The sequence below is a fragment of the Pinus tabuliformis genome, chromosome X (genome assembly GCF_031772625.1).
Source record: "Pinus tabuliformis cultivar Carrire ecotype Pingquan chromosome X, CPIR1, whole genome shotgun sequence".
NCBI classification, from domain to species: domain Eukaryota; kingdom Viridiplantae; phylum Streptophyta; class Pinopsida; order Pinales; family Pinaceae; genus Pinus; species Pinus tabuliformis.
In genome coordinates this window covers 976,840,718-976,858,025 of record NC_142308.1, presented here as the reverse complement: position 1 = coordinate 976,858,025, position 17,308 = coordinate 976,840,718, and the positions used below count along the sequence as shown (strand labels likewise).

Below are 17,308 nucleotides of genomic sequence, written 5' to 3'. Positions count from 1 at the left end.
GGGTAAATTTATTTCCAATGTGTCTTATTTATCATATAGACAAGTACTAGACCCATTCCAAAAGCTTTATGCACTATTGCACAAGTTTCGTCACTATCATCGAAAAGTGTATCTCAAGTGTCGCACTTGGAGGAAGTTGTTGTATTGCAGTTGCATTAAGGGGATCATGTTGTTTTTATGTAATGAGTGATAAAAATTGTGTCATCGATTGTTCTGAGTGTATTATCATGTTCAAATTTTACCCTTTCTCACGTTGAACTCAATGATCCCATACTTAGTCAAATCCTGAAAAGTTCTTGCTCGAGAAATTTGACTTCACTCGCCCCAACGGAACTATACACTGTGTTGTCTCAACCCTAAAGCTCAAACCTTTCTTCTTGGAACTATGTAATGCATATTTATTGCCTCCCATAATTGTGTACTATGTAGTCACAGTGCTCATCCCTAACCCCTTGAGCTCTAGAATCGTGCAATTCAACCTTGTAGTCAGCTCCTTTTATGCACGACACAATGTCATGACTCAAGCTCTAAGCCTACCTACCTGAAATATGAAATATTGTTGAAGCCTTAAAAATTGCTACAAAAACATGGGGGAAAAGCACCCAGTTTGGGACTTGAATACCATCCTTATCCGTTTGTATTAGTGGCTCCAACTAGATATAATGGGACCAATTTCCCAATAAAAATGTGATAGGATGGATAGGGTGTTGACTACCAAAAACTAAGTGATAGATGGTGTGGTTTTCAACTGAAATACATATATACTTAACCTATCTATATATTACCCAGGATTTTACTTATACTTGTGCTATCTACAATGATTATCTTTAGTACATAACAATGAAGATTAATCAAATACTAACAGAAATGAAAAGAATTTGAAATAATTATTTTGATTAAATAGTTAACCAAAATAATTGAGAAAAATATATCGCATCAAATATTGTTTAAACATTTTCTCATCAATGTATTAAAAATAAAAGTCCAAGCATGTTCAAAAATGAATGAATACAGAACTCCATGAAAAAATATACATATGACAAAAAATATAAAGGAAAATGGTTATCAATTCATAAAACAAATCAATACACAATGATAGAAGTACCTCATGCATATAAATATGCTCATGAAGAGAATATATCTAGTCAAGTCTTTTTCATTAAGATGGTTTCCATAAGCACAAAAGTGAAAGCTTCCAAAAGCCTTCCTTAGAAAACTTCAGGACTTTGATCCAAGGATTCTACTAAGATAACTTTAAAGTACATAAGTGAAAGATTTTAAAGTTTTTCCTTATGAAATTATGGACCCTTTCTTCGAAGACATGAAAGGGTTTATATAATAAGAATAAAGTAATAAAATAGAAATTACATAAAATTTCTGAGGAGGTTTAAATAAATCTCCTTAAAATAAGTGAAAAAATTACGTAAAACATAAATTATTAAAATGATGAGCTTCAGCATATAACGGTGTCTATTATTCATTCATTATCTGAGCTCATAGACATCCATCATTGGCTTGACTTCAGGAGGCTGACCTGTCCTCATGTGCAGTTGTCTTGTATACACCGCACCTAAGAGAGTCAGAAGCATATGCATGGATGAGTTAGCAACGGAGCGTAGCATTAGCCACTGAGTATGTGGCTTCAACAAATATCTCCAATATACTTCCCAATCAAGTTTTATTACATGTTTAATCACATCTTCTCTTACTCTGAAAGTTTCTTGCCAGTGTGTTTCTAAGGATCTGATATAGAGGAGACTCCCAGGTGGGCATTGCTATATCAAACTATCATTTAGCAAATTATTATTTATGGTATCAATGATATTATTTGTAGCATTAGTCACTATTGAAACTGCCCTTTTCTACCTACTTTAATTGAATATCCAAATAGGTAAAGAGGATGTCTTTATGAGATTCCTCTATCCTCGGAAGGTATACTGCTCTGCCCTCTAGAGTATCATGCCATGTAATGTACCTTGAAATATTTTCATCAACCTCATTGAATGTGATCCCCAAATTAGATGCTTGATTTATAAGTAAATCACTTTGATTTTACATTGCATTGGTAACTGGTAGCTTCTCATAGAATGTTTCGTGTTTATTAGATAACAAAGAATTGAGTTGTAATGATTCTTTTATGAAATCCTCAATCTTAGGATTATCTTTCAACTGATATATAGAAAATTGCATTTGTTGTATTTGACTATCTTTGGCACTTGTTTTTGCTTGATACTACAGTTTCAACTAGTCAAAACTCTGTTGTAATTGGGCCATTTGTGCCTGCAATTGATGGTCTACATTCTGTCTCTCTTTGACCAACTTTTGCTCTAGTTGTTGTATCCTTTCATCTTTCTCCCTTACTAGTTTTTTGACTTCCACTGCCTTGTCAATAGTAGCAAATGCATAAGAACCTTCATATTGTGACAATTTGATCATATTTTCTGAAGGATCCATGGGGGTATCCTTCCATACTACATCCATTGGTTCATTGTTAGGAATTATCACTGAGGACTATTTTGTCTCCTCCTTTTCCTTTGTCTTTTTACCACAATCTAGTGCTTTGGACTGTAAAACACATCAATAGGGCGATTTCCCTCCACTCTGAGAACAATTTCTATTGAAGGGAAGAATAGGATGATTTCAATCTCTTCTGTGGTGATAACTTTGTCAGTAGCCCTACAGTGAGTGAGCTTTGTCTAGTGTTTTGGGTTTTGTTGAATGTTGCTTTTGTTTCAACATCTTTTCCCCTTTTTGTCCTCCTAGTTGTCTATTAAATTGTTGCCATGCCTCATCCAATTGATTCTTTAAGGGGGTTTCATCTGCATGCACTTTAGTGGAAACATCTTCCACTTCTTTCTCTATTGAGGCCTTTTCAGATTCCTTCTCAGTGTCCTTTTCATGACTTTTCTCTAGGTTCTTCTCTGGGCTCTTTTATGAGTTATACTCTGAGTCATGTTGTGAGTCTTTCTCTGAACTCTAGGACGATTTGTGCTTTGAGGTATGTTAATAAACTTGTTTTGATTTCTTCTTTGAATCATGCTTAGAACTGTGTGATGAGTGTTTTTCTATGGTTTGGATTAAGATCTGTTCCTTTTGAGCATTAGGGTAAGGGATTTCTAACAGATCTAGAGGGCCCTTTTGTAACCTTTTCCTCTTGTACTGGTGGAAACAGGCCAAATTCGGTATGTTTAATCTCAGAGTAGCCAAATTTTTCACTTGTGAAAACATCTCGGCTGACTCAAACAAGTCATCGAAATCATCTTCCTCACGGCTGAATTGTCTTATTTTAACTGAAGTAGTGAAGTTTTGTGATACCTTATTGGGGTCAAACTATCTCCCAGGAATGGTGGAAAGATTTAAACAAGTAATGTGATTGATTTCAAGCGCAACATGATAGAAATTGTGTAATGCATAGAGACCACATTGGAGAGGAAAGGAAGGCCAAAGAAACTTTTTAGATTCTTTAAGGGTCTTGGTTATCCCATCCCCTACACTTTGGTAATCATTTTCTCTAGCAAGCAGTTTGTGTGGCACATACCATGGGAGAACATGGGGAGGTGATATGCTTCCAAGGACCTGGACATAAGTAAATAGTTCTTCCCAAAACTACCTACTTACTGATAAAATATCAATATTGGCCTCATCAGATAACCTTGGGGCCTTCTTGTAAAAAAAACTTGGTATATGGGTAGCATAATCCCTTGGAAGATTTTGTAGAAATGAGTTTGGAAATTTGATTCCCACATAATTTTGTGATATATGTGAACGTGGGTTGGATCTTAAATAGTAAATTTCTCCCCCATAGTTGGGAAACTAGTGGTGAAACAAAATGCATCCATAATGTAGGCAGTCATAAAAAACGGTGGGACTGTTCTAGGGGTGATAAATTGATTTTGCCTATATTCTCAAATTTCTAAGGCAAGGTTGTTAGACAAGATAGTACACAGGGAAAATTTTAAGAACCACCCTAAACTTATATGTATAATAAATGGGCTAATCCCCATGATACATAGGAAAAATGGGAGGTGACTTTATCAATAATATAATATGTATATATAATTTTTTTGGTGAATCTCTCACCAGATTATATTATCTTGTACAATGATGGAGAATATTTCACTAAATTATAAAATCTTGTAAGATCTTGGCAAATCTTTTACTGAATAATAAAACATTGTAAAGTCTTGGCAAATGTTTTCTTAAAGTATGAAACCATATATCATAATAAGAAAACATATTCATTAAACTATAATATACTAACATACATGTTTGGAAAAAAGAAACATAATTTTCTCTTCCTACAAACAATGTTCCATGTTTCAGTGGTCATGTTTGTTAAGGTTCTTACAATACACTCTTTCATATCCTCCTATTAGTTTTGATAATATTTCACAAGAAAGTTCTTGTAGGTCTTGATATTGACAATGAGTTCTGTCAAGGTAGGAGAGATTAATCTTTTCTCTACAACTTTTGTCAAGCTACCGCTTTTTTCAAGTTATCAAATTTCTTTCTTATTCCATAGACTCCAACTGCGAGATAAAAAAAAAACACATCAAGTTGGTTTACCCCAACACGCCAACAAGTAGCAAGCCTCAACTATATTATATAAGAAAGTATTAGGTATCCCAAAGGCTTGAAGGGGATCTAATTGAAAGAAATGACCATTGTGAGAATCCTTCCAATCAATATATGAATATATAAATGTAGATTTATTATTATTTTAATTGGAAATTTTCAATTAAATAATAAAATTTAATTACGTCTCTACCAATCTAAATTTCTTATTAGCATAATTCACTACCCTCATAGTTCTCGCATTTTTTAACAGCATTGTAGCATGTAGATTAATTTCCTTTTTGGTGAACAATCTCCACCTTTTAGGAAAATATGGTGCAATGGCTCCAACCCCTATAGATCATTAGGACAAACTAAGAATAGCACAAAAGATGAAAGGTTGTACAAACCAACTTATTTTTCAAACAACTAATCCAACATCAGTACCTAAACTTTTTCACGAAGATATCATATTGAGAATGTTTGAAAATTGGTGAGAAATCTTCTGTGAGGATGATGCGGAAAGAGTGATAAGGTTTCATTGTTTTTAATTTTTTTTGTTAAATAAGAAAAAGTTAAAAACCAATATTAATGGAGATATTGGTATTTTTTACTAAATTTTGTGAAGTGACTAAATGTAGCTTTAACCATTCACCTTAAGATGTTTTTACAATATAATTTCCTAAGTCTATTTAATATCTTCATTATCATGAAACCAACCTATATCCATCTTAAGTCCACATCTACCACTCTTAGGGGGATGAAATCTATTTACCCTCTGAGCACTTGGTAGACCCAGAATTAAGATGGATCTAAGATGATAGAATTTCCCCTTTAAATAGTCTATGCTCACATGAATACCATGGTATTACCATGGATCAATACCATGGGTTATCATAAACATGGAGCTTAAAAATTACTATTAGTAATTTATAAAAATTAATAAAATTAATAATTGATTTTTATTTTAACCAACTTAAAATGTTTAACATACATTAAATTACAACATCCATTTTTACTCTTGATCTACCAAGCCCCGAGAGGGATGAAATATTTTTTCACTCTATGTTAGTTTGCATATCACGATATTTGATCCCTCTCGGGGCTTATTAGATGAAGAGTAAAGATGGATCTATGTTGGTTTAATTCCCCCATTTAAATAGGCTACATTCCATGTGAATACCATGGGTCAATACCATGTGCCATTTTTATTTTTACTAATACTAATATTAGGGTTAATAATGTTTTTTTTGCAGGGTATTAATAATAATCTAGCCCATGGTATTTGGCCCATAGTATTTTTCCCATAGGTTTCACCTAAATATAACGCATTTTTTGAGTGTTCGTAAATATAAGGTGACTTATGGAGTAAATATAAAAAATGTTTTATTTGTTTACCATACCTCTCATTTATTTATATTTTTATTAATTTACTATACCTCTTTTACAAATATGGTATTTGGCCCATAGGATTCACTTAAATAAAACCTCTTTTTTGAGTCTTCATAAATAAAAAGAGGGTTATGGACTAAATATAAAAAGAGGTTTTATTTATTTAACATACCCACTTTATTTATAGTTTTATTTGTTTACGATGAACCACACTAGTTGGTTCGAAACACGTCGACAGATTTTCTCTGCATGTGATTTACGCCGAAATATTTCTTATAAATGTTATGGATCACAGAAGCCTCAATTCTACCCTTGTATGTATATAAGGTGACTTATGGAGTAAATATAAAAAAAGTTTTATTTATTTACCATACCTCTCATTTATTTATATTTTTATTAATTTACCATACCTCTTTTATAAATATGGTATTTGGCCCATAGGATTCACTTAAATAAAACCTATTCTTGAAAATTAGGGCGAATGGAAGGTTGTAACTCCTAATTTCATGGGCTAAATTTACCTTTTTTACCCTCTCCCTTAAAATATGGTGGGCTATTTGAGGCGATTTGTAAAAATGTACTATGATACAAAATATTCGCCCACTAAAAATTTAAAACCCCTTAATTACCCCAAAGGGTGAACATTCACCGCTAAAATTTTCCATGATAGTACACCAATACATTACAAAAAAGGTTACGGATGCATCTATTAGGGGAACCCAGTCAACAAAAAACTTGGTTGTATCAGCATACCCAAATAATCTACACATCATAGCTGCGACATAAGAGTAGGGAGAAATGAGAGGTGTTATAGTATACATACATGATTTCTCTTGTTTGTGCTTGTTTGAATTGGACCTCTGTTGCCTAATTGTGTCTGATGGTTCCTCATTCTCTTTCGTGAAATGTTCAAGGAAGGATTTATAATACACCTTATGTGGGTCTGGTATATGATACATTCTCTTCAAGTCTTTTGATTTGAAGGAACCAATAACCATTTGCTTTGAGGTCTGGAATTCCTGTATAAAAAAGTTAATATTGTCTATTATCCAGTTTACCATATCAGTGTATGGTAAAATATTCAGTCTAGAAAAAATTCTATGCAGGAAATAACTTGTCGCTTCATAGTGAGAGACTTCCCATGATGTAGTGACATCTTTTGTTTATTTACTCTGAATTATCCTTGGACCCTTGCTCTCCAGCAACTGGTACATGGTTTCCAATTAGTAAGTACCACTTTCAATAGCGCATGTTGTATCTGAGAATAATGGAGGCATTTCTATCACATCAGATGCGGAAGATTGTGTGGCTTCCCTGTGTTTCTTTCCTTTCTTATACTTAGTCATCATGTTACACAATTTTCTTTCGGGAAAATCCTACAAATTGGGAACACATAGAAATGAAGAGAAAATAGGAGCTAAATGTAGAAGAATTCAATCACATAAGGCTTTGAAATGACAGAAAGGGAAGCTTAAATGCAAATCAATCCAAATAGGCCATCAAATCTCCTTGGTCTTTGAAATCTTAAATACCGTTAGAATCCTTTAGTAACCGAAATAATGGCTTCGCCTGGTTATTTATTATTCATTAATATATCACGTCAGAAAACTTCTTCAGATGGTAAATAATACTATCTTCAAGAACCCTGCCAATATGCGATAATGATATCACTGTATCAAGTTATTAAGTCTGAGAGATGTGCAATTTCGATAATCACATTATCAAAATGTCACAATTAGCAGTTTTTGGAGTAACGGTGAATGGATATGGCCGACAGCTTTAATCGATTGTGATTGTGAAAAGTGACATGGCACTATAGCGGGCCCATATATTTATTATTAAGCATGACTTTTGTTTTTCAGCTTCATCTTTATAATTTTATTTAAGCGTGTTCTTTTAAAGAATAACTTTATCACAATCGGGGAATTGGGAAGGATACAAGCTGGGAGCATGTTTTATCCTTTGCAATTTATCTGGATGTGATATTGGTTTTTTTTTTTTTCTCTAGTAGTTCACGGACACCCATGGTCACTGGGTGGCTGCTACGTTGATGGGAATACCTGAGCTTGATCAAGGGTATCAAGCCCCGCGACCAATAGCTAGGCCTAACCACAAGGGCTTCGGGGAGAATTGACCTTGTGACCTCCCGAACGACGATGCACTTATTTGACCAGTTGAGCTAACACTTGGGGCTTCGGACGTGATATTGTTAAAAAGTGTGTTTTATTATTTAGTCGAGTTCGGTGGATTATCGCATTTCGCAATTGGGATGTTCTTTGGTCTTATGATATATCACTTTTGTTATGATATTACGATGTGTGGAATTTCTGCCAAAAAAGAAATATAATTGATACTTAAGATTTTTTTAAACGAATAGATACGTTTTGGTTTCAGGGGGCTGTCTTTTATTGCAATCGCAAGTTTTCGAAAAGGGTAAATAAAACTTTGTTTCCTTGAAACTTTGCGATATGCGATCTTGTTTGGTTTTCTTTGTGTTATCACCGAAGAAAAATTTCTAAATTTTTCACATCAATTCGATTATTTGCCAAAGGCACATAAATCCTTTTTAGCACTTTCGCAGCGCAACATGTTTTAGATGATTTTGTAGTGCATAATTCATATTTTGTACTGCATAAGAAGGACAGATGGAGGCAAAGCATTCACTGCCATTTTCTCTGCTATAGTCGGTGGCATGAGTTTAGGGAAATCATTCTCCAATATTGGTTCATTTGGCAAGAGGAAAGTTGCTGCATACAAGCTGATGGAGATTATTAAACAACAGCCTACAATCATTCATGATGTTTCAAAAAGAAATAAGCTAGCAGAAATCCAGGGCAACATTGACTTCCAAGATGTTACATTCAGATACCCTTGTCGGCCAGATGTACTGATTTTCCGAAATTTCTCTCCAAATCCCAGCTGGAAAGACTATTGAAATAGTGGGGGGGTAGCGGTTCTGGGAAGAGCACTGTTGTGGCTCTCATAGAACACTTTTATGATCCCAAAACTTTGCAGCTAAAGTGGCTTCGCCAGCAAATTGGGCTTGTAAAACAAGAACCTGCATAGTTGGCTACAACATTCAGGTTGGAGAACGAGGGGTTCAGCTATCTGGCAGACAAAAACAAAAAATGGCATTTATCAAATAAACAATACCGAAGCTCAGGTTCTTTCAGTTTGTCTTTTTCTCCCAAGTTCTGATGATAGTTTAAGTTTAAATGAATGCATGGTTTGGTGTTTTTTCATCCACTGAGGAAGGATTTAGGCGCTTTGGAAATGAATGCGTCATGGACACCAGAAAAGTAAATCAACCGAAGCTCTTTGTCAAACAATGCGACAGCAATCCCGCCATTCTTCAGGACTGAGCTTTGAAATTTTTCAGGGACTATCTTGAAAAACTCGGCGCCAAATTACCAGATTCTCCATACGGCAAGGGTGAATCGGCAAAGAAGACAGAAGCTAAAGATAGTTTTGTGGATGAGAGCGATAATGACATACCAGAACTTGAAGAACAGTTTGGCCTTTCAAGCACTGCCCGGAAAGTGCCCGAGGAAACTACCAGTGATGAGGAGATAGTTGAATCTGACGTGGAACCGATTAGATATTAGATACAGAGCACTTAAAAAACTTATGATCCCAGCTCACCCAGAAGGAGAGAAAGTTGCAAGAGTTAACCTTAGCCCTCGATGATAAGGTTCGCTTCCCACAGAAACAAGTCGACAGGCCTAGTTCTCGATCCGGGCGTTCTGACTACTCAGGGAAAGGGGCGCTTGGATCAGAACGAGTAGAAATTTCCAGAGGGTATAACTTGGAAAGGACACATTCATCACTTGTGAGTGGAGAAATGATGAGAGAATATGATGGTGAGTGACCTTACAGCTCGAGGAATAGGGATATTTCTCATGGGTTTGAATCTGAGAGACATGGGGGAATACCCACAGGCTATGATCGTTTAGATGCTAGAGGACCAGGGCTTGACAGACTTGGTTCTCGGTCAGGGTCTGTTGATTTTCCTGGAGGTCATCATGTCAACAAGTCAGGTTTTCATCCGGGACGTGGATTTATTGTAGGCTCTGATGTTGATTGCTTAGGCCCTTGTCCAGGGTTTGGTGATTTTTATGAAGGAAATGACTCTGAGAGACCACGGTACAGTCTCAGGTTCCCGGCGTGGTGATAGCAGGGGTTATGAGTCTGAAAGGCTTGGTTCAGGCTCATGGCATGGTGATGTCCAGTGGTATGAGTAAGCAAGACCAAGATCTAATTCAGGGCGCAGCGATATATCAAGAGGTGACTATGCCAAAAAAGGGAACACGTTTGCCATTCATCCAATATTATATCTCTAAATTCTATAGGAGTCATGGAGTGTTTGTTGCTACACATCCAAGTCTTGTTTTGGGAATCTCAATTGCAGTTGTTCTGTTGTTGTGTATGGGGTTACTCCATTTAGAAGTTAGCAAGGCCTGCTGCATGCCACTGAATTCATTTGTCATTCATCAACCTATGGAGCAGAGAGCATCTGTCGAGGCATTACGATTGACTATTCAGGAGTAGAATACAGATACATCAGTTGCAGGATACATATGGCTCCTTTTAGTGATGAGTATCTATGTGTTGAAATTGCAAATAAGGTTTTGTTTTGGCAACAACAAAATAATGGTTCGGTGGCTTTCACGTTTCTTTAATTACTTGGATCGTTACTTCATTGCAAGGCGTTCTCTTCCTGTACTAAATGAAGTTGGTCTCATGTGCTTCTGTGATCTGGTTTACCAAGAAATTAAGAATAATGTAAGGGATGCTGTGATTACTCTGATTGACAGGGAACGCGAAGGAGAGCAAATTGATCGAGCTTTACTGAAAAATGTTATGGGCATCTTTGTGGAGATTGGGATGAGTAACATGGATGCTTATGAAAATGACTTTGAGTCAGCGATGTTGGATGACACTACTTCTTACTATTCTCGAAAGGCTGCATCATGGATTTTAGAAGATTCTTGTCTGAATTATATGCTTAAGGCGGAGGAGTGTCTGAAACGAGAAAAAGAAATAGTTTTCCATTATTTACATTCCAGCAGTGAACAAAAGTTGCTGGAAAAAGTACAAAATGAACTGCTTTCCCAGTATGAGAGTCAACTTCTGGAGAAGGAGCATTCAGGGTGCCATGCCTTGCTAAGAGATGACAAGGTAGATGATCTTTAAAGGATGTATAGGTTGTTTTATAGGATACCTAAAGGCTTGGAACCTGTGGCTCAAATTTTCAAACAGCATGTTACTGGTGAGGGTACATCATTAGTCAAGCATGCAGAAGATGCGGCAAGCAATAAAAAGCTGACTACTGCACCTGGAGCTCCAACTACACACTGGTATTGCAACGAAGACAGTGAGCCCAGATGTTTATATGTTTGATTATAGCAAGCATCCATCAAAAGCTCCTCAAGAAAGGGTTTGCAATCCTGAACCAATATTGAAAGGTCATTCTAATGAAGGATATGGTTTGTCATGGAATCTTCTCAAAGAAGGTTACATACTAAGTGGTTCAAACGATGCACAAATATGCTGGTGGGATATAATTGCTGCATTTGGAAAGAAAGTGTTTGAATCCAATTAAATATTGAAGGTTCATGAGGGGACAGTTTCCTGTTTCTCAGCAGAGGAAAAAGGATACGATATTAAAGGCCAGCAAGCAGCTACAAACATCTATCACAGCCACTGCCAGAAGGGAACCAGATGTCAAAGAACAGGAACCATTGTAATCAAGGCTATTATTAGCATAACACGGTGTTAGAATCCTAGTAGATTTAGAACTCTTAAAAACTACAGTCAGCACTTTGTTGCATTTATTAGTTAGTTAAATGTTGATAGGTGTCAATAGAGGTAGTGATCGAATTCCCCTCATGCTGGAGGAGGAATCTCGATCAACTAGAATAAGAATTGTATATATAGCTAAAACAACAAGGGAATAAGGGTTGGATATTTTATAAAACAGAGTACTGTTTTGGCTTATGTAAAGACAGATTTCAGTAATATAATTTGGGCTTCTTTACTTCTCAGGATTCATGAGGGATTTCTATGTTCAGAATGTATGATGTTATCTTTTCCTTTATGTCTTTTTTACAGTTGCATAGGTGTACAATCACTCAGAATTCACTGATTGTGCTCTGACTTCCTGTGTGCACTTATGAGCTGTGGTTCCATATGTGTGTTGTGTTCTGAACATCTAAATGCTAAGTGCCCTGACTTCTATGTAAAGGCAGTATCATTATTTACTGAGTTGTTGTTGACTCCATAGGCCCAATGGAAACTTGTTTAATGTTTTTCCAGCATTCATATTTGTCAATGTTATTCCACAAGAGTTAGCCATCTTATTATTAGTCAAAATCAATAACCTTTTGAGAGAGCCCTCTCAGGCTAGGGAGGCTAAGCCTTAGTCTAAAGATTGGTTTGAAATAGTTACTTGAAGTCTTCCTGGTTTGTAGCCTTCCAGGGCTTGATTTTGAGATAACACTTTGAAGGTAAGCCTTATTCAAGTCCTTCAAGCCTTAATCAGGGTTTATTTATTTAACAAATCAAATTTTTGTAGGAATTTACAACGTAAGTTCCTTAGACAGAACACCAAAAGGACACAGCCCTCAAATAGCTCTGATACCATGATCTATACAAAAAATTTGAGAGAGAGAGAGAGAGAGGGGGGGGGGGGGGGGGGGGGGGCTTTGGGTTGCGTGCTTGCCTTGAGAAAGCTCTTTTTCCCTACAAAACACAAAACACAAAACCCAACACGGACATGCAAAGAAAATGAACCTTATGGCTCGAAGTTAGCTTTAGCCGAAAAACTAAATATTTTCAAAAATGAACCTTGCGGCTCAAAGTTAGCTTTGTCCGGAAACTAAATATTTTTCTCAATGTTTCTGATTTTCCAAGATCACCCTAAGGCGCAGGGAAAAGAGCATACGCATGAGAAAAATCCTTCCTTTCTGTTTCTGATTTTCCCAGATCGCACAGAGTCGTAGGGCAAAGAGCATACGCAGAAATGAAAGGTATAGATCCGGTAATAAAAAGGCTAAATAAACCGAAACCGAAATAAACAGAGAGAAATTAACAGTAAACTGCAAATAAACACTTTATACCTCCAGATCTTAAAAATGACGCAGCTAGGGCTACCGGAAACCTTTTCGCATGAAACGAAAGGGGTTCCTCACTAGAACAGATGCTCCGAACACAACAGAGCAGTCCTCTCGGCCTGAAAGTAGTCAGAAACAGTAGATCTAGGAAACAAAAGTCGGATGCAGTTCTACCGGCTTCAGATTTGGATCACCAACGGACGCGTTCTCAGTTTGAGAGAGCCTCTTCTTTACTGGCTCAAGCTCCAGTAAATTATGATCCGGACACCTCTGTAGAGGCTTCAGGCCATCCAGATTGGGAAGCAGCTATGAATGAAGAATATCATTCATTATTGGCAAATGATACATTGGATCTTGTTCCTCTACCAAAGGGACGAAAACTTGTCAGATGAAAATGTGTTTACAGAACCAAGTATGGACCAGATGGGAAAGTTGATAAACGTAAAGCTCGTCTTGTTGCTAAAGGTTTTTCACAGGTTGAAGGCATTGACTACACCAAAAACTTCTCCCCTGTTTCCAAAATGAACTCTATCCGCCTTGTTCTTTCCCTTGCTGCCTCTTTCAAATGGGAAGTCCATCAGATGGATGTTAAATCTGCCTTCTTGCATGGGGACTTGCATGAAGAAATCTATATGGAACAACCCATTGGCTTCATACAAACAGACTCCAGCCTTGTATGTCGACTTAAGAAATCCCTCTATGGTCTCAAGCAAGCTCCTCGGTCTTGGTATGCCGAAATGGATAGCTTTCTTTTAGAATCTGGCTTTTCTAGGTGTCATTTTGACAATACTGTCTACACCAAGAAAGTGGGCAACTCCCTTATCATCCTTGTTCTTTATGTTGATGATCTTATCCTTACTGGTAGTGATCCCAACCTTATAAACCATGTGTGGTCTAGCCTTAAAAGGAAATTTGAAATGACAGACTTAGGACACTTACACTATTTTCTCGGTCTTCAAGTCTTGCAATCCAAGGAGGGAATTTCCCTTTCCCAGTCCAAGTATGCTTGTGATATTCTACGTCATTTTCACATGTAAGACTGTAAGCCAGCCCCTTCTCCCTTTTAGTCTGGAGTCAAACTTTCAGTCACTTGTACTTCTCCTGAAGTTGATGCTACATTATACCGTCAACTTGTAGCAAAACTCTTGTATCTAACTCATACTCGTCTTGACCTTTCCTTTGCTGTTGGCCTTGTTGCTCGGTTCATGCAAAACCACCGTGAAAGTCATTGGAAAGCAGCTAAAAGAATACTTCATTATGTTCGAGGTACAGTTCAATTTGGGATTCATTACAGTGCCGAAGCATCTCCTCTATTGGTTGGTTTCACTGATTCCGATTGGGCTGGTGACCCTGATGATCGGAAGTCTACTGCCGGTTATGTGTTCACTCTTGGTTCAGGACCTATTACATGGGCTTGTAAGAAACAAGCTGCCATTTCTCTTTCATCAGCAGAAGCAGAGTATCGTGGTGCCGTAGAAGCTAGTAAGGAAGCCTTGTGGCTTCGTCAGATCCTGTCAGAGTTTGGCTTTCAGCAGCAGCATCCGACTACACTTTGGTGTGATAATCAAAGTGCCATCCAGCTATGCAAAGATCCAGTCCAACATCAGCGCAGCAAACACATTGAACTGCACATGCACTTCATCAGAAAGCTCATTCACGACCATGTTCTTGAAGTGCAATATTGTTCAACAGATAATCAAGTTGCAGACATCTTCACAAAGGCTCTCACAGAGGCGAAGTTCACTAAACTTCGATTTATGGTTGGAGTTCAGGAAGTTGTCACTAAGGGGGGATAGGCTCTAGTGCCTCCTTCCTTCTCCTATTGTGTCATATTTGTAAATCCTTCAATCCTATCCCAAGTTGTTCTTAAGGGGGGATGTTAGGATATTCCGACGCATAGGAAATAGTTAAGTACAACTTGGTCTAGTGTAGAGTTAGGTATAGAGTTAGGTAAAGTGTGTTTCTTTACCGTTGTACATTTTGTAACTTACAATCTGACGGTCATGATATGTAGTGATCTGACGGTTCATTCTCTCCTCGGTATTACCGATACTTGATCCGTGCCTTGACACCCGATTGGTCCATGAATTCTATTTAAAGCGCATGGAGGGTTTTAACCATGTCAAAATAATGGTGTATTGATCTGCGATCTGGTTGTGAGCGGTGTCCTTTTGGTGTTCTGTCTGAGGAACTTACCCTGTAAATTCCTACAATTTTATCTTTAAGAAAATCCCTAAATTAAACTATATCACTATGTTTTTTTTTTAAAGGGTCCCTATTTATTTGTACAATAATTTCGTACGTTATTTATGTAAAAGAAGTGGGGGGTTCTTGCACAGCACAATAATTGGCGATTCATTGGTTGTAATTTAACTGAACAAGATGGATCAAGATGAGACCCCTTCTCTTAAGATTAAAATAATCATAAGCCATTGCCTTAGTTTGGTATTTAGTGTTGGTAATGTCAGTCTATTATTTCCCTATGAACATGGTAAGCAATCTCGTGATGAGACCCCTTATCTTTTAACATTAATATATTTTTGAATTACACTCTAAAAACAGTAAATTTAATGGATGGGGAGAATCATTGACTCTTTATGGGTTTTGGATGACAATTTTAGAGTTGGAGATGCTTAGCTGTAAATAGTCTTTACTTTGTTAAAGATAACCTTTCTTCATTGATAATAGAATAAAAGGATTTTATAAAGTTGAGGTTTTCAAAGAATTTACAACTTCAATGGAAAATAAAATTTTAGAATTTTATGATACTTAGCTAATTTTCAAATTTTGTGATCATTTCCTTAAGAATTTGTACTTTCAAAGCGAAAGATCAAAATATTTGAAGATATTTTATTGTAAAGCCAAAAGTAATGCTATTTAGCATTATTTTCCTAGGAAGACACAAAAAGTAAATGCAATAATGTTACATTAAAAGATATAATCTTCTAAGGAAATATTTTTTTCAAAATAAGCCCATTGTGATCGGACCAACCCAACACTGTTCAGACTAATCAACAATTAAATGATTTAAGTGTGATTTAGCTATGGATTAGTTTACGATTACCAATGTGCTCAGATTTTTTTGGAAAATGATAGGTGGCATTTATGTGTTCAATCAATACTATGTACTATACCTCGGGTTGAGCTTCCGGCTCCTCGTTTTTCCAAAACTCTTCCTCTGTCGTTCATTGAACCATTTTTGTTCTTTGTACTTGTTCGCCGAGGGTTTGTTCTATGTGGTTTTGTTGCTTGTGTATGTAGCTGAGCTGCAACTGCTGGGCGCACCTTCTGGTTTTTCTTGTTCGACAGTCTGACTCTTATATTTGCTTGATTCTTATACTTGCTTGGATAACCTTTGGTCCTGATTCGTTGGACAACCAAAAGTGGTTTTGCTGCTGCCTGTGTAAGTATATTTTTGTGCTATTTTTGCAATTGTTTCAACTGGTCTTTGCTCCACGAGCTCAGGTTCTGGTATGAGGTTGTCTTGCTTGTGAAACTCAGTGAGTTGGAATGCACTCAGGTTTCAAAACAGTGGCGCTCTTTGGTCTTCGGCTTCAATGTAGGTAGCCTCTTCTATCCATGATTCAATTTGTCGTTTCCAATCTTTTATTCCTAATGTGGCCGCTCCTTTGTCTTATTCGTTGGTTGGAACTTGAGGGTTAAAGGCTTGTTCTCTATTCTCGCTACGAATCCATCAGGTAGGGAAAATGTATCCCTCTTATACTTGCACTCATGTACTTGTTTTGCTTTCCTCTGTTAACAGGTTTCTAACAACTGTGTGTTGGTTCTTTTGCAGGTATTGGGGTTTGAAGTTTGGTATGCTTGGAACAAACATGTCAAACTCTGCCTGGTAGGCTCTATCAATGCAACTAATCTTCAGTTTTTGGATTAGGCTTGTAACATTGAGGATTTTGTTTTCCTCAATGCTTAGTTAGTGTTGTCTCTCAGCTGTAGCCAGCGTCCTGGTCGTTTTGTTGGCATAGGCTTCCTTGGTTTTGTGATTGTTGGTTGTAACTTTTAATGTGTGGGAGTCGTTTCCAAAAACGCTCACCTAGGGCTTTTCAACCATCGACTATGTGATTGTTTCTGGTTTATTCTGGAACTCTGCTATGTATGCTCATACATTTCATCTTATAATTTAAAGAAGAAAACTTTCAGGAAAATGTTGATTTCGGTTTACCTTGTTTTAATGATGATGATTGACTGTTGTTCCTTTAATTCTGGCTTCAACGCCTTCGAATTATGATTTT

At 36.8% G+C, this 17,308-nt stretch overlaps 1 pseudogene; it reads left to right on the top strand.

Annotated features, from left to right (window-relative positions):
• The first annotated feature begins 10,596 nt into the window (after positions 1–10,596).
• Positions 10,597–16,912, top strand: LOC149142991 (cullin-1 pseudogene; annotated as a pseudogene).
• The last annotated feature ends 396 nt before the right edge of the window (positions 16,913–17,308 follow it).